The sequence below is a fragment of the Chamaea fasciata genome, unplaced genomic scaffold (genome assembly GCF_029207755.1).
Source record: "Chamaea fasciata isolate MVZ Bird 193981 ecotype frontalis unplaced genomic scaffold, bChaFas1.0.hap1 SCAF_3, whole genome shotgun sequence".
In the NCBI taxonomy this organism is placed as follows: Eukaryota; Metazoa; Chordata; class Aves; order Passeriformes; family Sylviidae; genus Chamaea; species Chamaea fasciata.
In genome coordinates this window covers 77495465-77519010 of record NW_027094088.1, presented here as the reverse complement: position 1 = coordinate 77519010, position 23546 = coordinate 77495465, and the positions used below count along the sequence as shown (strand labels likewise).

General features: G+C 43.1%; 1 protein-coding gene across 4 annotated transcripts in view; it reads right to left on the bottom strand.

Annotated features, from left to right (window-relative positions):
• Window positions 1-23546, bottom strand: part of BACH2 (BTB domain and CNC homolog 2) — a 184241-nt gene that overhangs the window by 63232 nt on the left and 97463 nt on the right. For 3 of the 4 annotated variants that reach the window (XM_066179550.1, XM_066179551.1, XM_066179552.1), the window contains one exon: window positions 16047-16193. The gene's annotated coding sequence lies outside the window, so the exon portion shown is untranslated. Of the gene's footprint in view, window positions 1-15529; window positions 15730-16046; window positions 16194-23546 lie in introns of those variants that run through there. The other variant, XR_010720074.1, reaches the window with a different exon arrangement.

Below are 23546 nucleotides of genomic sequence, written 5' to 3'. Positions count from 1 at the left end.
AACTTTATGAGAAGGTTGTGCTTATTTATCGCCGATCTTCAGCACTGTGCTGCCAACTGACTTGCGCTGGAAAGACCACAAAACCTGATGGTGGCACTTACACAACCCACACACCGCTCTGCCCCTACGCCTCAGAAGGGCATGAAGGGACATGTAGCAGCACCTCATGTACTGGTGGGCCACAGGCAAACCCCCTGATTTAGGAGCTTGTGCTGCCACTGCCAGGGCAGTAAGAAGAAATAATTCCCTTGACTTGGCTGCTTAACCAGATTGGTAAAATCTGTTAAAGCACAAGGTGATTTTCCTGATCATTACAGCCTAGACAGGAGATGGAATTTAGCTCACATTGGCTGTTCAAATGCTTCACTACTGGGCACTGCTAGAGGGTTTAGCATCACTGCCTTCATTATCTCACCCTGGCTTCATCTTGTCTGTGCTGTGTATACACAAGGACACATGGACCATGAGACTCCCAATGAACTCTTGTAATGCCAGCTGTCAGCAGCCGCCTTGGAGTCAAGAAAAACATGCTTCAGCAAGAGATCGTGTCTATAAACATGGCAAAACTAATTATCCCAAGAAGGGTTCCCCTTCCTCTTAAAATTAGCAGTGTATATACAGTCAGATAGCTCAGTGTAAACACATGACTCTGAATTTCACCAGCTTCACTATCAAGCACAAGGAAAAGTATGAATCCTGTAGGAAGTCTCTGCTATAAGAGATACTAAATCTGACATGTGAAGAGTTTTATTGTAGTGTTTCTAAAAGAGTGAAAAGGCAGAGAAAACACATGAAGCCTAAAACCAGCAACACACCAAAGGTTACAAGAGAACTGTTAAATGAGTGTTCTTGTGAGAAATGGAGAGGACAGCTGAAGCCCCTCCTGCAACTAACGCAGTGGACAAGCTCCAATGAAGAGTCCAGGAGAGAAAAGAAGGAGGTAGTCATTAGATAGGACATCCTGAGTTTGAGAATAGAAAGGTTTTCCAGAAAAACTGCTCTAGGTAGTTTAAGCAATCATTTGTAAAATATAGGACAAGGAAGAGCCCCCAGGACGAGCCATGGTCTGAGGACTAACCCGTATCTCTCAAGCCAAAAGAGCTCAGATGGTTTGAAGTAAGTATTTCAATTCTTACGGATATTCTTAAATCTCATCTAGTTGTCCCTTTTTCCAGAGACAAAAGCAAAGTACTACATTCAGTTAAGTATGGCTGTTCCTCAGACCAGTGAACAGGACATCTCCTGCAGAGCTCAGTGGTGCTGCACAGCTCAGCAGTAGCACCGGGATAATGGGATGCATACACCCTTGTATTTAATGAAGGAGCCTGTACAAAAGAGATGTCTTCCAGTGACCACTGCAAGACTGGAGAGTCCTCTAGCATGAAATAGGAGGGTGGAAAGAAGGGCTGAATGAATCACGAGCAAGGAAAAAAGGGTTGTGGCACACCTCCACGCTTTTCCATTTCAGGTCTGTAAAATTCAGCTACATCGAGGTGATGCTACTGGCACTGCTACTCAGAGAGACAGAAGCGAGCGAGTCTGAATCAATCAGAATCCGTCTAAGAACTGAGCAAAACCCAGCAGCACAACACAGGATGGAGAAGTTGTAATCATTTACACAGGAATAACACAGAAAGGTGAGTCCAGCAACCTTACCCTGAGCAAAGGAATCATCAGGAAAGCCTCGCCCAGAGCAGCTCCTGGGAGAAAAGGTAAGGAGAAACACAGCCAGATTCCCAAGCAGAAAATCCACTCGTCTTGCAAACCCTTTCAACGTCCTTGGGTGCAAAGGCACTGCAAGCTTCTGCAGAGGCAGCCTGCCCTGGAGCCCCACTGGAGCAGAGTGGGGGACATGACAAGTGCCACAGGCCAGTCTTTCAAGCAAAGGAGCAACAGCCACTTAACCAATGCAAAGCGACAGCCTCAAATGCTCATGCAACGATGAAGCATCAGCAAAAGCCAAATGGAGATGAACAGAAACATGCTCTCGTATCCACAGCCATCTGTCCCTCTTTGCTCATTGTTTTACAGATTGACCTACTGTTCCAAATCCCAGATTTTCAGAAATAGCTCTGGCTGAAGGTATTACCATGAAAAACGATCAGTGTCAGCTAACCAGTGTAACTGAGGAATTCCTTCCAGGAAGCAGAGGCATTGATGACAGAAGCTGGAAAACCAAAATCCCAGAGAGGGGGAAGCACTGGCCACTCAGATACACAAGCAAGGAGCAGCAGGAGCAACATTTGACAGTTCAAGTGATGTTCTCTTCTGCCAAAAGCAGGTGAGAAGCTTAACAAAGACTTTTTCTTTCTTTCTGGTGCAAACGATGCATTTCAGGGAACGACCAACCACACTGGCCTCGGAGTAAAGGAGAGTAGAAATCCAATGAGATTCCTAAAATCTATTACTGCACCAAATAAACAGCTAGTATTCTATGAACTGAAAATCCCTTCAACTATTCCCAAACAATTACTGCCTCCCCACTCTGTACAAAGATAAATTTATTCTCCAATATAATTTTTAACATCCTAAGTAGGCTTGGTAGTGGCAACCCTGTTAATTTAATATCCTCAGAGATCTTTACCATCTCTCCCTGTTAGGGTTTTCTGCAAAGCATCCATCCTCATAATTTATCAGTCTTTTGAGCCCTTAATTTCCTATTAACTTGGAATTTCTATACTGGCCTGACCAGTTTTATTATGTGCTTGCACCAGTGGCAAGTGAATAACCCCCTCACGTGGCTTTTTGGGGGGGATTTCCCCCCCAGCACTGCCAAAGGAGCCACAACTTGCCACGTGTCCTCCCCCACCTCAGCGCTCCCTCTCCCTTTGAAATGGGGAAAGATGAAAACTAGAAAACGCAGCAGATGGTCTGAAATCCTCTTCCTGTGAAACCCATCACTACGGCAGCAAGCTTAGGCAATATTTCAAATATTTCCGCATGTGCCAACAGCAGTATCCATGACTAGGGATGATGAGGAGACTGCTTGTGAAACTCCCCCATAGACACTGTTTGCAACATCCTAGTCCTCTTGTTGAAGGCTCTCTTCCCTACTCTAAATCCAATGAGAAAACTAATCTTCTCCAGATTTAAAGCTGACAGGTGGTATATGCATAATTAAAGATGACCTAACAGAGAATGCTCTCATTTCTGGCATATTATCAGACACTTAAGCAAAGCAATTATCAGTAGGCAATCTTTTCTGTCAACAGAGATTGGATGAAACATTTTGCCAGTCAGGAAGATACTGTAATGATGATACATATGTATTTGCAGATACTCCAGCAATATAATATAGACTTAAATCTCTCCCATCTCAGACAAATGTCTTCATCACCTATGGAAGACCACAGTAACATCTCCCATTTTCATGTTCTGCTGGGCCATTTCCACAGACTCACCAGACAAAATACATAGACTCCACCTTGATCCTACTCATGTCAACCTTTCCTTCAATCCATCTGCACTACAAGTCCTCCCATTCCTCACCTCCTAGGGAAGGATAGTCTTACTGTCCTCTTGAGCTCTTGCACTTTTTCTACTTGCGCTACCTGGTAGATGGCTGATCTGTGGGCCAGGAAACCTTCTCCTTCTGCCCTTTTTTCCCCCCGAAAAACAAGCAAAACCCCAGAAAATGTGTCCTCCCCCTTCCTTGCTCAAACACAAACAAAAACTCAGCTCCTCCAACAGAACTAAACCAAGCCTCCCCTAAACACCTTCTTCTTCATCCAAAGGTAGCAGTCACCTGTGGCACATCAGGGGCTGGGCACTATATTGCTCTTTTACTCCTTGTCATAACTTTTGTGACATGAACACCTGCAGGGAAGAATTAGGGACCTCTTATGTCTCAATGGACTGTGCCTGTTGTGAACATACATGTCTTACTCAGGACCACAAGCTGAGCATCTTTACCTTCGGAGCTGTGACAGCGGAAGAGATGAGTGGCCTTGTTCTCTTTCGCTTACAGAGGGGGCAAACACAAGTGGAGATCAGTTGGGAATTTTATGTGGAATCAACCCAAAAATCTATACTAGAACTAGGAATATCTTCCCTGCTTTTTGGTTAACAAGCAGATGGTATGGTCTCCCAAAATAGCAGTGTCACCCATGTAGTTTGAAAGAAGCAGAAACTTTTTAACCTAAACTCTTAAAACGCTTCCTTCAAGCAGTGTTTTGTAATGAATCCAGAGAGCGTTCTGTGCCTTTTTTTTTTTTCCTCCTGAGCAGGGATTTTAAAAAAAGAATATTTTGTGGAAGAAAGACAGGGAGAACAAAAAACAATTAGGAAGAGGAAAGCCTAAAAAGGTTAGTGGTTCTCTTAATTTTGGGCAAATTAGGGCTGTGAGAAGTATTCTAAACCGCAATTACATACACACATGGGATTGCATTTTACCTTACGAAAGAGCTGCTCTTAGGGTATAAAATTGCTTTAATATTGCACTACGACAAACGTTTTTTTAGAAAAAGGCTTATGATAATGGATTTTCAAAGCAAAAGTAAAGTTGCTTTTCCCTGAGAACAGGGCTTTAGAGAAGGGAAACTTCACAATGCCAGTGGTGTGCGTTTTGCTGTATTTCACAAGATCTCTCATTACTTAAATTCCGATGTATTTATGTCATACATGGATAAATGATCTTATTGTTCAGAACATGTCTTTATATGAACATCTCTGCTGTTAGAACTAGCATTATTTAGCTGGTTTTTTTTTCTCTTTCCTTACCAAGTCAGAACAAAAGTGTCTTTTATTGCAGTTTTGTGAACTTCATGCAAATGGCAGTTTTTACACATCAATCGTCAGTTTAATAACACTAATGCTAAGAGAGGAATTGAAAATAATAGGCTGATTTTTTGGCAAGCAAATCACAATTTATAGAGAAGATTCTACAATGTCAAACTTTATAGCCCTGTGTTATCAAAAGCACGAGGAGTGAGAATTAAGATTAAACCACTGACTAGTTAGCAAGCTACACGTACTAAACCGCAGCTTTCCGGGACCAAGATTGATTATTTAGAAATCCACTGTACAAGATAGGAAGAGATAGCGATAGTCTTCTGGGACCAGAGGGAGCCATTTACACAACAAAATACATTTGCCAGGGGATACCGATCTAACTGAGCAGGCTCAATATCTCTCTCAGTTAAAGCAATACTGGTTAGTCTCCCAGTCTTCCTTAAGGCATAGTTTGGTCATTCCTTCTCCTGCTCTATCCCACTCTTGCAATCACACTACATTGCAGCATTTAAATTCCAGTTTTGCACCTCTCACTCCCAAGTGGCCCTGGTGACTTCACAGGTACTGGTTATAGGCATTCATGCTGCAGGATCAAGCACGGGAAAACAGCCTCATAGGAGTGACTAGGGCTGTGAGAAGTAATGGACTTTCTGTGGATTAATGGATGACTACAGAGAACAGCATTTTGAACACACAGTTTGATCATGACCACAGGAATAACACTAAATAGAAGAAAAAAGCATTTGCTTTCCCAGCATGCAAAAAACCAGATGTGTCAAAATGCCAGCTTTTGACACAAAATACCACAGGAGAAGTGAGTGACAGCAGATTTTTAATACTGCTACAAACAGGTGCTCAAGCAGGTTTAGTTGTTTCCCATGACAGTGATGGTCTAAGGACAAACTTTACATCTCTAGTGTCTGAAATCCCTTTTTCATACAGACAGACAGACAGAGTCCTACACCCTGGACTATTCCAACCCAGTTCTAATGCAGGAGGTGTAGATAGAAATTGCACTTTGGTTCCTCCCACTCACCTCTGGCTATGATCAGGACTCACTACTAACTTGCTCTACTACTGAATCCCATCCCACACAGGGCATCTTCTTTTCCACAGATGCCTGACTGCTTTTCCATACAGTCTGTGGGTTTGATGCTTTGGTTTCCAGCTACAGGCTGTAAGGGCTGAAACCTTTACACAGGAGCATTTAAACGGCTACCTTCCTAGAGTCAGCACCCTTCAGTTTGGCCGTATTTCCTGGTTAATGCTCCCACAACTTCAGTCACCATTTCCATGTGGAGAGGCCTGTTCTATGGAATGCTAAAACTGTGTTGCATGTCCATCTTCCTGCCTTGTGTGGGCTTTGTCAAAAATCAAGTTTTCGAAAGGAGGAACAGAGCCTGCTCCCTTATCATTACTTATAGCATGTACTTTCAGTGATGTTTTTTACGAGTAGACAAGTTGGAAAGTATGATTTTAAGAAAGACAAAGACTGCTGAAGTTTTACAAGAAGCCCCAAGACAAGCAGAGCTTATTACGTACCAGATGATGAAATGAGGCATCTTTGGGGAACAGATGTTTTACCATCAAGCAGCAGTTTGGGAGAACTGTGGGAACTGGGTTGTCTCACCCATGAGCAAACTAGGAAATTACAGGAGCTTGTAGGTGTTGTCTGTGTGCGAGGTCAGAGACAGAGAAGCAACTAAATCCATCTCTAAGATACTATCCCTGTGCAGGTGGATGTAGTAGGTCATTACAAGAATAAAATTTTTGAGAAATAACTATTCCACTCAACACCATCACTGCAGCTGGGACTGGTGTTAGCAGTAGCGTTTGGTGAGCAAAAAGCAGAACGGCGTGAGGAGCACACTGTGTTACATTAGTGCATACATGCTGAAAGGGTAAGTCTCTGGATTTTTTTTTGCTGCACTGTCACCATGACATCATGCTCCTACCTGCCCACATCATGGACCTCACCAAGCCTCTAAAGGAGACCTTGAAGTTTGTGTCCCGTCATCGGCTGTTGCTCACCACAGTTCAACCCCTCACTGCTAGTGAGAACAGTAACCCATCTTTCCCCACAAATCTATGCTAGAATTACCCCACAAGCAAAATCCAGGCTGAAAAGGTAGTCCTCAGTGAAATGAAGCAATGCATTAAAAAACACTGCTTGTGCTGGGAACACATGACTAGATTTTTCTCAACTCTGAAGAAGTCCCAGTTCCTAATGGAAAAATGGGAGCTGTGCATGCTCACACCTTTTGCTGCAGGCTGGTATCCACTCCAAACACCATCTCAAAAAATACTTTTCCTTCATCAATACATTTGTAATTCAACCAAAAAAGAAATTTAAATAGCATCTGAAAAGCTTTGCATGGTAAACATCAGAAAAACACCGCTTTCCAAGCCTGCAGCCAGTTGTTCTATAATATCTTCTGCTTTGTGCTGACAACCTTTTTTCCCTCCAATCATTCAGACACAATGCCTTCAGGTCTGTCTAAGTAATGTAATTTACTGGAGTGGAATTCCCTTGATACCTTCTGCAGCACTCAGTGACAGTATCATTTATACTCTACACTGTCATGCCATGACACTGATACATTGGCTTTCATCCCTCATTCAGCGCAGAGGGTGCAATTTCACCTTCCATTGTGCCCTTCTGCAGACTGCGCGTACAAATTCCCTCCATTCATTCCTAATTACAAACCTTTGCTGAAATACTCTCATTAGATTTATATTTCTCACTCCAAAGTGTCAATCTTATTTCAAAATTCCAATTTTCTGAGAGATTCATCCATTAGCAGCAACCTCCAAAGCATTCCTTAACCGAGTGCATTAAAAGTGAAGCTGGCAGAGCAGAGACGCACTTAAAATACACCATTACAGCAAATCTCCATTGCTAATGTTTTTGCATTATTTGAGCAATGCAATAAGGAGCCTGTGGCTGGCCAGCCCTGCTCCTCCAGCAGCGATGGGCAGAAGCCACCAGTCAACTTCTGTGTCCAGCTCTGCTCCCACTGTGAGCCTGCACCACATCCCAAAGCATTTGCTGCTGTCACCATCTCACGGTACAGCATGAAGTGGCTGTTCGAAGGATTCCAGAAGCTGAGAGCCACAGAAAGAGTTTATGACAACTGTAAAAATGCCTGAGTACAGCTTATTTTCTGTGGTAAAGTTAAAAACAAACAAACAAAACAAACCAAAAACAAGCTCGGGGTTTCCCAAGGTAGCAGTTCTGGTCTGCAACCCAAAAGGTTGTGAGAGCTCTTCAGCTGAGTAACTGAACCACATTGTTTGTGTCACTTGCACTAGTCCTACTTTAGCGGCCACGTGTAGGACTGTTCCCTTCAAACTGTGTACAGAAAATACAACTTCACAGATTTCCTGGAGCAGCTCTACAAGTAGTTAAAAAAATCAAAAAGAGATCCTTCTACCTCTTCAAGAGAAAGGCAAACACCTTAAAAACTTCATCACCATACAAGGGAAAAAATGAAGAGCACAGCAGTGGGTACCGATAGTTGCACAATGCACCCAATGTGCCATCTCTAAAAATAACCTGTGTGGCATACCCCTGGAAGAGTCCAGCATGTCTCATCCCGCTGGAAAGCGCAGCAGCAGTGATCGGCGCAGGAGTGCCGCTGCCACATGACGCACATGTTGCACTCTCTCCTGTCATTATCTTCAAAGCCATCAGGTTTGAACTTACCTGCAGGAGGCACAGCAGTAGAAAAAGAAAGGTGGGTGGAGAGAAAAAAACCACCTCTAAAACTGTACTGAAAAAGGGAAAATTCCACAGAAAGATATTACAGCAAATGACTACGCCCCTTGTAAGCATCGGGGCACCTACAGGACCGAGACATGCAGGTGATTATAACAGAGGTAATGTAATTCCCTGCAGCAACCACTCTGGGGGAAACTAATAATTGCCGAAGTTTGCCTGTTCCCATCTGAAATATCTGAAGTCTTGATTACTGCATCAGCTCTCTTGCCATTTGTACTTTGTATCAAGGCAAGAGCCGGTCCAATGAGCAGGCATGGATGTAAAAGCAGAAAGGAGCACTTCAGCAAAAAGGCAAAAGTAAGGCAGCAATGACAAGCACTGACTTAGCTCTTCAAGGAAAAGAGGGAGGACTACACGAAGCTAATTTAAAGGGATTTCATATTTCCTAATGAAAGACTCACCACTGACAGCGTGACTAGTCCATGGAACAAGCGCGTGTACCTCTAAGTGCCCCCAGCACCCCACATCCTCTGCACCACGTGGTGTTAGTCAGAGTGAAAACCTATTGTCTTATAAAGCCCGATTCTCAAGATCAGCACCTCTGCTACTCTGCAAAACTGGGAAGGTCACGAAGTGACAAGAAAGCAGTGATACTTAAGCTGCCACACAGCAGAAAGCAAGTTTTCAGGCTCTACCTTAGGTCCTGCAGCTCTTGGACAGATGCTCTCTCCTCTCATCCATCACAAGAATGACATCAGACTGAGAAGCCTGACATGCACAGGCACACTCATTCTCTGGAAATGCCGCAGCTACTTAATGAGTGAAGCTGGGACAGCACCAAAGCTGACACCATGAAGCTATGAATTTCCCTGCATACACTGACATCTCTCTTTAATATTTCTCTTGGCCACAAGCTGACATATCAATTAATGTGGTCAGAACACATTTATTAGTTCAAGATACTGCAGCTGGTTTAGTGGATTCCTAACCAGTGCAACTACCTGGAAAAACATCACACATTGTATTTCAACAGTCACCCTAAAAAGCAAACCAAAAGGATTTTATCTGCCAAAAGTTAACCCTGAGAATTTGTTTCTCAAGCTCAGCAGATTTATATAGATTTCCTTTTTTTTATCCTCCGCTTTTTCTTTGCCAGAAGATGAAGTTCTGGATCAACAATTCAAGGTACACCACTGAAGTTTTGAACGTTTTGACTTTAAAGATCTTCCAGCCCTCTCCAAAGCTGCTTTTTCCAGACAGCAGACAATTCTCCTTCCAAAATTCTTTCATCACCACCTTTAACTTATGTACTAAGCCTAACTACTTTTTCTTTTTTTTTTCCAGTAAGAAGTTGATGAATTAACACAGCTAGACCACACCACAAGCAAGTTCTGACTCTCCTTCCAACACAGACACATTTACAAGCATTAAGACCTAGGACTCACCCACCAGACAGAGCTGAAGCTGCAGGCAAGCCAGTCATCAGAGCTCAGAGAAATATTATGCTTGCTCCACAAATGCTGAAGCATTTGAATCTTATTTTTAGTTGTACACAAAGGGCAATAAATGGAAAATCTTATTGTAACCACTGCTTTTTCGTGGCCACCCACTCTTCCAACACCTACAGCAGAAGTATATAAATGTAAAAGCCCCAAAACTCATGGCTCATCTGAACAAGGAATGCAAACTAGCTAGTTGCTGTTACTTTTTTTCCAGTTTTTATCTAGAGTGCCATTATATTCTGTGAAACATTGAAGACAACTTTTCACATGCCATGCACATCTACTGCCCAGGATTCTGCTGGATTTTCATAAGTTTTTCCCAGTACCGGTTCCCCTGGTAAAATCCTTCTCTAAGTTAGCTGACCACTGATTGATTTTCAAATGATGAAGTAGAGAAGGTGCATCCCCCTAACTCTAAGTTTCTTCCCCCACTGCCCAAAGTACTGAGGTACAAGGAGTTAATGCTTCACTTACCTGTGAGAAATTATGCTGAATAGTCTACCCAGAAACTGGCAATTAAAAAAAAAATCCCTTTACACTCATAACAGTAGAAGAACTTCAAACAAATTGCTGTCAGGGATGATTTCATTGTGTTTAAATCCACTTTACTTCAAGTCAGTTTGCAAATTACTCTTTAATTTTATACCTAAAACTCTCAGGTCTACTGTGATGCCAGTTTACTCTCCTGTGCCTGATTCTTTCCATTTACAGAAAGTAACACAGGCATGAACCTAATTATCATCTGAAAACCCGCAGAAAACTAATTCAACTGACTGAGTAAAAAAGAATAAAGGAATAAAGGTCCGTCTTAAAACCAGACCCAACACGAGGGTGATGCCATGTCTGGAGATGTTGAGAGTGAACAATCTTGTGCCATTAATCTTCTTGCTGTCGCAGAAAGTGCAGATTATTACGGTGAGAAAATGATCCAACACAACGCTTTTATGTCTCAACACTTTGTACATTGTAACAGGAAACGTGTCCAACCAGCTCACAATCAATATTTACCTAAATGATCGAAGATAAAGTGCTGCCTCCAGAAAAATGTACCTTTACCTGCCCTTGCTCATCAATTGCCTGCTAAACCCAAAAGCACACCACCTTGCTACAGCTCCTGACAAGGCAAGGGCAGAGCCGGCTGCTCTCCACGCACGCTGCTGGAATCAGGTGTGTGCTCTTCTGCCGAGGATTTAGGTCGCAGGACCTGTGTGCTGAATGCCGCAGAAGTGCGGGTATCTAAGTATTATGAAAATAAATGGGTCATACACCACTGAGCTAACAACCACACCACCCCCAAGCCGGGCACTGAATGACTGTGCAGGGCTCTGCCAGAGGGAGAGGAGAGGTTGAGCCAGCAGTGAAAACAAAACTGATGTGGTGAGATGGATTTTACTTTTCACTGGTTTGGGTTACAGAGAAAGTTGGTCTTGCTGTCACCATCTCCCAGGCTTTTCTGTTTTTTAAAAAAAAAAAAAAAAAAAGCAAGGTACAGGCTGGTAAGATGTCCTGTGGAGATGGGCTGGCATCTCACGCCAATGAGAAAGGGGAAGTGCCGCTGGCCAAGGGTGGAGGGAGGGCTGTGACTCAGTCCCCTGGGCTGGCACACACACACACACACACCCGCGCTGTCACCTGCCACAGCAAAAAATAAAAGTCCTCACCGCAACAGGGTGGCCACACGGGAAACACCGAGTAAACAGATCAATGACGCCGCGTGCCCACGCAGCCCGTGGCACCGCTGGGGTGATGAACAAACAAACCTGTGGTCAATGGCAGCAAGGCGAGAGGTGTCAGAGCAATTCGGGTTCATATGGCACGCTACACTGCAACAAGCTCCGCTGTCCTCTGCTGCTGTTAACAGCTGAACACGAGCAGAGTGCTCCTCCTGGCCACACAGCCCGTGGTCATCGTGTGTGCCCGGACAGGGATGCCTCCAACCCAGGGGTCTTGGTCAGAAACCTCCAGGAAGGGACACTGGCTCACCACCTGCACACATGTGCACCCACAGGTGCCCTGCTTGGAGCCACACCAGCACTTTTCAGGCCATATATTTGTCCAGATACATATTTTATTTAAAAGATCATATACATACATATATCTATGTCTTTTATAAATATATATGTTTCATTTTTATACAGCACAGATCTGCACATATAAATAAATGATATTTAGTCAACAGATGTATTTGTATCAAAAGCTGTCCCCAGCCACCAGCCTGGCTGAGGTACAGAGGCACTGACAGTGCTGAGAAGCAGTTGACCACATCAAGGGACTGACACAGAGCTGCTGGCAGTGGCCAATGGACAGGATGCCATGGGAAGCTGTCAAGGTCCCCGAGGCAGGAGACACTCCACACACTGGTGGCCCGAGGTACAGAGTCCTGATATGTCAGTACCACAAAATGGCTAAGAAAGTGCCTTTGCACCTATGAAAACAGCACTCCAACAGGAAAATGTACTAGAAAAATCCTGAAATGCAGACATGGCCACATCTCTCATCCAGTAAGATAAACCTGTCAATGTCCTCAGGTATGGTCATGGCACTTAGGAAGAGGGTTTGCTACTGATGGTTAGGAGTGTTTGGTAAGTCAATGTCCAAAGTGATACAATTTTGCCTTCAGAAATCTGCTTTCCTTCTGAATTCTGTCAAGTTATCTGACCTTCAAGTGCAGATTTAAAAAAAGTTACATTTTTCCCAGTTTGTGGTGGTAGGCGGGTGACAGACATTTAGCCACCAATATCTGCATATTTAAAATTTTACACTATTTACATCTGCCTAGAGATGGGCATAGGATAGATTTCAAGAAATCTTTCTAAAAAATTTTTAAATACTCTGAAGAACTCATACCTAGCAAATATGTAATTTCTGTACAGAACTTTCAGAGTCTTGGGTTGCCTTGTTTTTTTTTTATGCTGTGTAAATCATTTATAGGCCCTTGCTGAATTCACAGAATTGAATAAGCAGTACAAATCTGGTCTTTTTATGAGATGCAGAAGGACATTGATTGGGATGCTATTTTTGCTGCTTTTAAAGGAAAACACACAGGGCTAAAACAAAATGAGAAATGTGAGCAGAGTATGGACACTGCTAGGAAGAGTCACCTGCCTCCACTAGGATGCCAGCAGCCCTACCCCAACAGCTGCTCCAAGACACAGCTCTGTACAGTCATTTGTGACTGTTTGGGATAACAAATGGAGAGAGCCTCTCAGCAGAGAGAACAGCTTCTCCCCAACTGCTGCACTCCCACATTACAATACACTCAGTCTAACCTACCCAGGATTAATTCCCAGAGAACCTGCAGAATTGGGTTTTTCTTTACTAGCTTGGCACATGCACCATAACAGGGTTTTGAAATATGCTCCCTCAGAACAAGCAAAGGACATACTGCTTTGAACTCACACATCAGTAAGAACTATTTTTATGGAGATTTTATCAATCAGAACCTTAGTAGTATTACAGAAACAAAATAATAAATGGAAGGAGAAAGACATACTTGTTTATCCCACTGCACCCTGGGAAAAGCAACAAGAACACAGTTGTTACAGCTGGGTCAACCTTGTGCAACCGCTCTTTCCAGCAGGGCTAATGTTAACAAGTGAAAGTCTGCTTCTTTCTATGGAAATTGCTATAATGAGGTAATTGTTACAAGCAGAGTCTGTCATCAAAACCAGCCAGACAATGGGAAACACTGAGAAATCAAATAAACAATGGGCAGCTTGCCCTCATGTCTACCTGTGCCGGCATGGATCTGCACACATGATCTGGGGCAGCCCCAGCCAACAGCCTGTGAGGTGATGCATGTGTTTTCTAGGAGCTAGAGTACACACCATGTTTTGAAAATGTTGCATAGCTCAAGCACATAACCGCAGTTAGAAGAGAAAGAAGAAAGGAAAAAAAGGGAAAGGCACATATTTGATGATGGCTCCTAAATCCTCACACTGGTTTTCAAGTTCATTTGGTCCTCAGACCTGATTTTGTTCCTTGAAGAGGAGACATTTGATTATTTGTAGCACAACAAAAAGCAAGACAAAACTTCCTATGCACTTCTTGGAATGAGAGAGGGTTTTTCTTTCCCCTTTCTGTCTGCTTTTTCAAGTCCCCCAGCAAGGATGATATTTTTGAAGTTAGTTTCTCTTGAAGTGTTTTTAATAGTGAATTTGCAAGATGCCTAATGATAAGCTTTTCAAACATCATGAGAAAAGCCTGCAAAAAATTGTGAATAAGGCTTCCAAACCTCATGGGAATAGTGCTAAGTAGGACTAATGAAAAACAAGCTTTTTCTGCCTGCCTAGCTGTTACAACTCCTATTTTCAAGTCTTCTTCCCTTAAGACAAGCACTAAAAACAAATTTCAAGCCAGATCCAAAATTTTCCTGTACTCAGACGATTCCTGCTAAGAAGGATTTAATTAATAACTGCACCAGAGGATGCCAGACCCTCAAAGAAATGGCAACACTCTCCCTTTTTTGGAAAACAAAATCAAACTCCCCCCTTGCAAGGCCTCTTAGACAGTGAATTCTGTTGCTACCCAGACTTTCTCCACTGCCTACGACTTCATCATTGTTTTTGCTGATACTCATCACACCAGAAAAAAAAATTTCCTCTCTTTACAAACTGAATTTCCATACGCATTGAAGAACACTATCCTCCTTTTGCAGCAGACTTTTCTTGTTTTAAAGAAATCTTTTAGTGTCACATAAGCAAATAAAGTACTTCAAATAAAGGTATATTTGTAATAGAAATGCTTTGGTTCCAAAACGCTCATATTTTTTTTGAAGTAGTATTACAGATCAGTTCCTAAGATTAAAAATGGTATTAGTAAGCATTCAAGAAAAACTGACCAGTAAGAAGTGGTCTGCTTCACTGACCTGTTCTGACTAAACTGCACCATGTGCCTTTGTTAGTGCAGTGAACAAACAAAGGCAGTAACATGCACAGAACCACACTGTGAACCACAATTTTGTATTACCTCCTTTTGCCAAGCTGCTCTATACCACCATCCCAAAGATAAAAAGCTCTTAACCACAGTTTTGGTTTTGTTTTAAAAATTAATGAAATTAAGTTGTGCTCAAGCCACTTCCCAAACTTGTCAGCTCTGGGGTGTCCCACCCTCCATACAGCACAGACCATCACATCCATGCCATCCTTATATAGTGGTCCAGAAGCTTCTTCTACCACAGAAACCAGAATTAGGGTTAGAACTGCTGACAAACTGCTACAGGACAAACCAATTTCTCCTTATTAATTCTATGCCAGGCTGTGCTTTGGAATGTTTCAGAGGAAGATCCAGTGATTGTGGGATCAGGGATGAAATATGTGCACTGGACCATAAGCTGCTCCTCATCTTGGGTAAAATATCAAAGCACAACAAGCACTAGGGACTACTACCCCAGCTGAGAAGTTAGGAAGGGATCCATACTCCCCTCAGTCTGTCTCTAGCAGATCTATGCACAACTTGCTTTACCCCTCAACAGCCAGGTGGAACACTTAATTCCACCTGGAAGGAGCTGGAAGTAGCAGTGAAGATACTTTTGATGCTTATAAGCTCTTTTGATGCTTATATAGCCTTTTGGGGCAGCAGGCGGAAGGATGAAGCAGCACCAAGGCTCCTCCAAGAGAAATACTCCGGGAACCCGAAAGGATATGGATTTTATCATGGGAGAAATAGAAGGGTGCCTGCAGTCCTGTTGGGCAGATGATGGCCTCCAAACTCACAGGAGCATGTGCAGCTTTGGCAGAGCACACCAAAGTAGGTGTGCACACACGCAGCCCGTTGCTGAGAAAAACAAAGCGTAGTTAGAGCAATGGGGCGAACAGAGCTATTTTAAGTATTTCTCGCTATGGCTTACCGTAGCAGCAGAACACTTAAAAAAGCCGTCAAAATGACTATCACTATTTAGGTTAAAAAAGCAAGTAACTACTTCAATAACAATTTATTCACCACCTAATGTTTGCAGTTGAATTACAGCTTTTACGGTGTTTTTCTAAAGTGTGATATTTACTGCCTCTACCTTGCCTCCTCAAGATCTTTTTTATTCCCTTTTTTCTTTCATTTTTTTCTTTAAATAGAAAGGAATTGGAGTCATGACTTACATGTAACTTTTCTAGGTTCTGTGCTGGCTAAAATGTTCTCACGATGCAGGGAACAGGATCAATGGAGAATTTAAGAGGCTGCAGCAATCCATTAAGAAGTGACCCTCCAAAGTTCTGTAGGGCAGTGTTCTGGCAACTCGGAGCAACCTAAAATAAAATAAAGGCAAGAATTAAAAAAAAAATGAAGCACTGAATCTTCACAAACACCTCTTTGTTTTTTCCTTTTGATTCTAAGAAACACACTGGGGCACCTTTTTTAAAAAAACAAAAGGTCTTTATGCCAAACATGAAAATTACTTTATGTTCATTTCACACTTCCTCAAAGCTTTAAGCTGTAGATACTTTCCTACAAAGACCATGTTTTCCTTTTCATTTGTATAGTATGAGGCCCCTGAAAATTACCAAACAGATAAACGAACATTTCTGTGATTATTCTACCAGATCACACCACAGGTATGTGCATTGTTATGCATACATACTAAGAAATTCTTTACTGTGCCGGTGGTGAGGCACTGAAGCACAGAGAAGCTGTGGATGCTCTATCCCTGGAAGTGTTCTAGGCCACGGCTGGATGGGGCTTTGAGTGACCTGGCCTAGTGATAGCTGTTCCTGCCCATGGCAGATGGGTTGGAACCAGATCAGCTTTAAAGCTCAACCTACATCACACTGTGGTCCTATGAAACTGCACATCACACCAGAAAGGAGTTACAACAAAACCAGCAAATTTATCTAGTAGGCTTTAAATAATAATTACTACTGGCTTTTGTCAAAGCTTTGCATTGATTTTATCAAAGAATTTAAGTTAGGAACACAAAATTTGTTCATTTCTTCTTTACTCTGGGGAGCTTCAGAGAAGAAACACCATCAGCGTAATTTGGTATCCCTGAGTTGATGCGAAGTGTGTCATAATCCTGCAGCCACCCTAAAGCAAAGCTACCTGTCACGCCAGTCTATGTCAAAAGAAAACTGGAGAGAGAATGAAACGTTCATCTGCCCACAGAAAATGCACTGTGCTGTCACCTCTGTGCAAGGGGGCTCAGGGCTCAGCCACTGGAGGGGAGGCATTCTGGAACGGGGAAGGCTGGTGAGAGTAGGGCTGGGGCCAGGGGGCTGGAGAGGAAGGTGAAACCCCCAGCAGCCAAATCCCAACATCAACACACAGCCCAGATCCCACGGTGCGCACAATCCCAATCCCAGACTCTGGAAAAAGCTTCCCCCATCTATCAAGGAAGTGGTCACACTCTGAAGTGGTTGGGGAGGAAATACTTGTGGAAGGAGAACTAATTAGCTTTAAGCTACAGAGGTTCTCAGGTTGAGGTTTTCAAGTTGCCAGTGCCCAACACTTTACTGTTTTCCTAGAAAAAACATTGGAATGCTTAACTACTATTTACTTGAGTGAAGTTGGCAACTGGGAGCGGAAAGGAAGACGGTTTTCTTTTGAACAGAAGGGGACAGCAGCAGTACAAGCAGTGGCATGTATCTGTCTTCACAGGATCACTGTAAAGGCTGTGTCTACAGAATCACAACAAACTAAAGCTAGATAAAGGGGAAGGTGAGGAAGAGGAAAATAAACCCCTAAAGTTTAGATTTCCTAAAAAACTACTCTAATTTTTTAAAAAAACTTGCAAAATTAACTCTTCAGTAAAAAATTCTGGTTTCTCAAGAGATGTTTGCTATTTCTATTTATGACTAATGCCTGTTTATAAAAAAGAGGGAAAAAGAGAAAACCAAAATGCAGTGCAAATGAGAGACATTTGGTAGTTATTTTTCTAAGTATGCTGTTCCTGGTAAAAAAAAGTTCACTATTTTCTGAGCTGTGATCCTACTGCATTTTACTCCAAGTCTTGTGGAGAATTGACTCACTTATGAAAAGCAGGTTATTTCCTCTGGATGGCACTCTCCTAGATGGTTTACCAACAGATGCTCAAGCTCCAGCTACCTTTAAGGATTATCTAATTAGGCACTTGAAAAGAATCATGAGGCTGTGCTAGGAAGACAATGCTTGTGCCTCTTTAGTTTATACAGTTTTCTCCAATTGGGCATAACATTCACTGACAGACTGTAAGAGTACCAAATATTTATGGTCACAAATATACATTATCTAAATTGCCTATAAACCTAAAAATATAAACTCTAAATCTGTTCAGTCATAAATCACTGGTAGAACAAAAATAACTGTTGCTTACTCAGTGGCCAAAGGACTAAAACCAGGGAAGTCTCTGTGTTTTCAATGATGAGTTAGTTTCCTGAGCAAAAATTGCACATACCACAGTGTATCAGAAGAAAAAAAAATAAACAGAAGTTGGGAATAGGGAAACAAGAAAAAAAAAAGGGGGGGGGGGCAGCGGGGTGGGAAAGAAGACTTTCAGCACCACTGAAGCTTTTCTGAGAAGGTCTGATTGATGTTCACTGCTGTAGAAAGCATGAGGCTGCATCCCAAACATTTCATTCCCTTCTGCAAATGTCTCACTCCATACCTCTCCCCATGTTGCCCAGATACTCTTGCCCTATGCGGGATGATCCAGCTAGCATCAGGTTTTACACATGATCTAAAAGACTAAAGCAGGAATCTCTCTGCCCAGGGGTCAGCTTAGGGTAGAATGAAACTTAAACCCCTGCCTATGCTTTGCACGAGGGTTTCTTCATGCTTTCCATTCGACAAAAGACTTTTCCTGAAACAGGCAAATTATTAAAGGTAAAGCTGTCGCTACAGCTGCAAACTTACAGGAATACATAAAAACTGAGTTCATATGAAGAGCCAACGGTGCACCTACAGAAGAGGAATGTCAGCAGTTTAACAGGCTGATTTACAGCGCTGGGAAGAGCTGGACCTTAGGCAGGGTAAGATGTACTCTCTGCTCCAAGGCTTGCTCACATCAAGATCTCAGCTCTCAGCACAGACCTGCACATATCGGCCATCAGTTAATAGGGTCATGAGAGGCCACAAAATCACTGTCCTACACCAGCTCGAAGACCCGGCTCCTGCAGTCATGGAGGTTGCAAGGAGACTTTATATTTATTCTAAAAAGAAGCATCTGCCCTAACAGCTTGCAAAGAAATCTAGAAAAATAACCATACTTCCAACTGGACTTCGTAAATCTGTCTGACTCTTTTAAAACTTGTATTATTTAACAACTTTTTGTACATTTTTTAACCAGGTTACCTTTTTTCTCCCCCTTTCTGATGGCTTCCAGTACCGCCTGGCAGCTGAAATTAGCACCGAGGAATGCAAATGTAAAGGAAGACACACCAGACACTAACTGACAGAAGAATGCATGAAGTTGAAAAACCATTGGCTTCAATAAAACACCTTCCAGTCTGGATTTCTGTTATACAGAGAGTGTTCAAAGGAGAGGTCTTGTTTTCAATACAGCTTTAATGCTTAAGAGGAGGAAAACTGGCAAGTTCTTCTGTTTGCAACAAACAAACCAAGAAAGGTGAATTGAGAAGGGCATGATGAATGTACCTGGGTATTACTCCACTTAGCATGAAAGATGTTTCAGACACAGAAAACTGTGTGGTCATGCTCAAGAAAACTGGAGATGCTGGGTGGGCCATGAGGGAAGTGAGAAACAAACACACAAATGCAACAGATTACGGTGAGTTGTTTATCCCGAAGTTCAGCACAGGTGGGTAAAATGATGGCTAAGTAAAATGACCCACACAAGGAGACAAGTTGGTGAGCTTCTGTCAGATATGGATAGGAGGAAAACATATTTAAGGAAAGGTTGAGCACCTGCGAGCCAGGAGAGGTGAGCACAGGTGTGCAAACAGAGCTGGTGTTTTCTGAAGCAGTGCCTCACTTGGTGGAGTGCAATGATGCTACTTGCACAAAGATGTGCTGAAATTGATCCCAGTGAAGTCAAGGATCCTGCTTTGTTACATGCAATACCATCACAGATCAGCAAACATATTTTCCTTACGTTTTGTGTATAATTTGTTTCTGGTTGAAATAGCTTCATTGGAACATTTGTAGCTTGAAGGGTCGCCTGAGGCTGAGAAGGCATTTGCAGTGCTCCTGACATCTAATGCATGATCTCTCCCTGAAATCTGTAAATTAAACCCAAGATGATATCGATACCTATGTCACAAAAGAGACATTGTCTGCTTCACCCCCAGTGCACCTAATTTCCTCATAATAACCTGCATAGCTCTTCCAAAGGGAAAGAACATGCTCATCTATCACTCCTGCTTGTTCCCATGTGCACTGTTTAACTAGGGGCAGCCAAAACAGGAGCCAGAAGGGGACACATTTTTTTCCCCAGTGCCCAGAGGTGGGATGCAGAAAACCAACACAACCATGGAGGCGTGGACCACAAACAGGGAGGTACCCACCCATCCCAGGGCTGCGAGGACCCGTTCTGCAATCCCTATCTGGGTGAGCTGTGTCAACAGTCAGAGCAGATGAGATTGAGCTATTCCCTCAGATAATGACAAAATGATGTGAGGAACCACCCTAGCTGGAAACTATGACTGAGGTCACCAGCAGAACTTTCAAGACAACCATTGTTGGCTGACTGGCTGCAGGGGAAGGCAGCTGCTGCTGCCCCAGAGTGCTCTGGAGTCTGCAAACTGGATTTTCACCAGCTACACTTAACAAAACCAGCCAGGCTTTAACAGAAAACCTTCAGAGAAGTTGGGGAATGTGCATAGGGAGAATTTTCCACCCTTCCTTGTCCTCTGGTTGCAGTTAGGTCTGTGACACATCAACCAGGCAGGGCTAGGGGAAGGCATAAGGCTGTAGTTCAAGAGTATTGCCATAGGAACTTGTAAATCTTTTTATGTAAAACCTGAATTATTTTCTCATTGGAATATACTTGACTTAAAGCCACCATCAAAAATATTTTATCTTAGGGTTATGACTCATGAAAGAATGGTTAGGTGTGAAAGGAAAGTTAATACTTTCTGTGAGAAAACCCCCCTCCCCAGCAACCTTATCAGATGACACAAGTTGAATATTTATGTCCTATGCAGGAAAACCAATAGACAGCAAAAGCCACAGCCTAATACTTTATGTCAGATCTGATGAAAATTCAGATATCTAGCTTATTTCCCCTTGAGGGATGGAAATTATGGCTAACACACATGCAAACAGGAGAAAATGAGCTGGTTCAGTGATGAGGATGAAACTGCTGTCCCTTAGTCTGGCATGCTGGAAAATGATACCAGACTAGCCAGCGCTGGTTCTCTCGGATAAGAATGCTTCCCGGGTCATCATGAAATGACACAGCTCACTGGGTTAATGCTCCTGGACTCCTAACCCAACACATGTGACCCACAAAAACACACCCCTGCCATGCCAAAAAGATGTTCCTGTGCAGAATGATTATCACAGTCAGACTTTAACTGCTGATTTCTTTTAAAAATTGCAAATTGAGAGAACAGTTAACATACAGAACAAAAGAACAGGCCACAGTCAACCACAAAAACTTCCCATAAGGTTCAGCATGTGGGAAACAGATAAGTAAATGCTGCGAAAGATGAACAATATTTAAGTATTAACACAAATGTTTGTTTTGGGAAGGTTTATCTGGCATCTCTACCGGTTTTCTTCCAAGCTCTAATACAAAAATAACTACGTCTAACTGCAATTGGGAAGAGATGGCAGAAGCTCAACATTGCTCCCTTTTTTCCCTCTGTACTCAGAAAAAAACCCCCAACTGTCTTACAGTGTCACACAAACTAATTTTAAGGTGATTTAGGATGAAGTCAGCCATACAGTTGCAAGTTCAGAAAGTTCAATCAGTGGTCTCATTTTTATCATCCTGTGAAATGAGGACATACATGTGCAACATAAGGGCAGGTGAAAGAGTTTTTTCTCCAGCTGTACAGCCGGTCCCCCACGTTACAACATGAAGGGAGGAAATTATCCTTTAGCTCATATAAATCCTGGATGCAATAGCTGCTCACCAAACTACGAAGAGGGAGCCAATGTTGACGGACGTACACATCTTGCCTGTGCAAACTGTGGCAGGGCTGAAAGTGGGCAAATGCTGCACCTCCCATGAAGGAACTGCTTCTTAGCTTCTCTGTCTCCACCCTCACACCAACCAAGGTCAAGTCAAAAGACCTGAAATTGTTTAGTGGGTAATCTTCAGCGGTTGTTAAAAACACACAGGCAGAAGGGTGATGGGAATGAGGTTCAAAAATATGTTCCCTCTTGGGTGAACTCAGGTCTTTTTAACAAGAAAAGCCAGAAAGACCATGCACAGTAATGCTGAGAAAAAGGAAATGGTACTTCATTTTAGCCAGTCATAAATCTTACCAGTGAGCCTCTAACGGCAAAACGGCGAGCAAGGGAATTTTTATACAGAGATAATTAGTTGTGAGCTGATACCGGGTTTACTGTGCTGTGCACTCTGTGTGTGCAACATGTTCTCAACCTGCAAAACCCTGCACAAGGCTCTGGCTGCCTTGCTGCCTCTGGCTTTGCCAGAAGGCATTCAGCTGGAACTCCCTGAAACCCTTAGGAAAAAAATGGTGAAGAAGGAAGTAGGTATTTCTGCTCCACAGAAATCTTGTCTGTAGCCCAGAATGATTCTTCTAATGGGGAAAATGCACTATGTTTATAAAACCACACCCCTCTGCTACAGGGGAGATGGACCAACAGGACACCTTTTGCCATCATTAGCACCCTTGTCTTCTGGGATACAGACACCACTTGCAGATCCTGCAGCACAAGCAATGGGTCAGGGAAAAGGTTTATCCATTGAAGTGAGAAACAAAATGTGGTTGAGGGAAATTTATCATCCTGAAAAAAACAGCTGTGAAGATGCCTCACAAGGACCAAAGTTAATGGGAGATTCCCTCCACCTGTGGAACAAGACAGCCCATCCGCCAGTGCTCATTCCTCGATGTCTTGCTCTGTTTCACAGAACAGCCAAGGACTTGCACTAGTGACTGACACAAGCAGAGACTCCACCACAGCTAACAGTCAGACCGCACTTCCAGTCCAAGAGAAGACACTTTTCGGTTTCTAGATGAGAGGGAGTCCAGGAGACATGCCGGCAAGCACACCAAGTGTGCTAGGCGCCAGCGAGCATCCTAGCACTTGTGAAGCTACTTCAGAAGGGATCAGTTTGGTCAAGATGAGGGGGTCTGGAAGCCTTCATCCCCAAAAGATGTCCGAGTTAGGAAATGGCCCAGAAAGGACAGCAGCTTACAAAGGGACAGCTCGATGAGAAAAGAGAGCCCATCCCAGCTGCAGAAGGTGCTTTGAAGCTAATGGTCCCCACAGGCTACCTTGGTGCTCCCTACCTACTTTTCTGCCCATCCCCTGTTTTCTTTTTCATCCCCAACCTAGTGCAACAGGACAGATACACCCATTGCTCAATCACACTCCTCTGCTGGCCCAAAACAGCTGGAGGCAGGTGGGGCTAAGGGCAAACCAGCTCTGTCTTCATGGGCTTAAAGCAGCAGGTCTTTTATCAAAGGCTCAGTTCGCCTGCTACCGTACGTTAAACTGAAAGACCAATCTGTATTTACTGCGCTAAACTACAA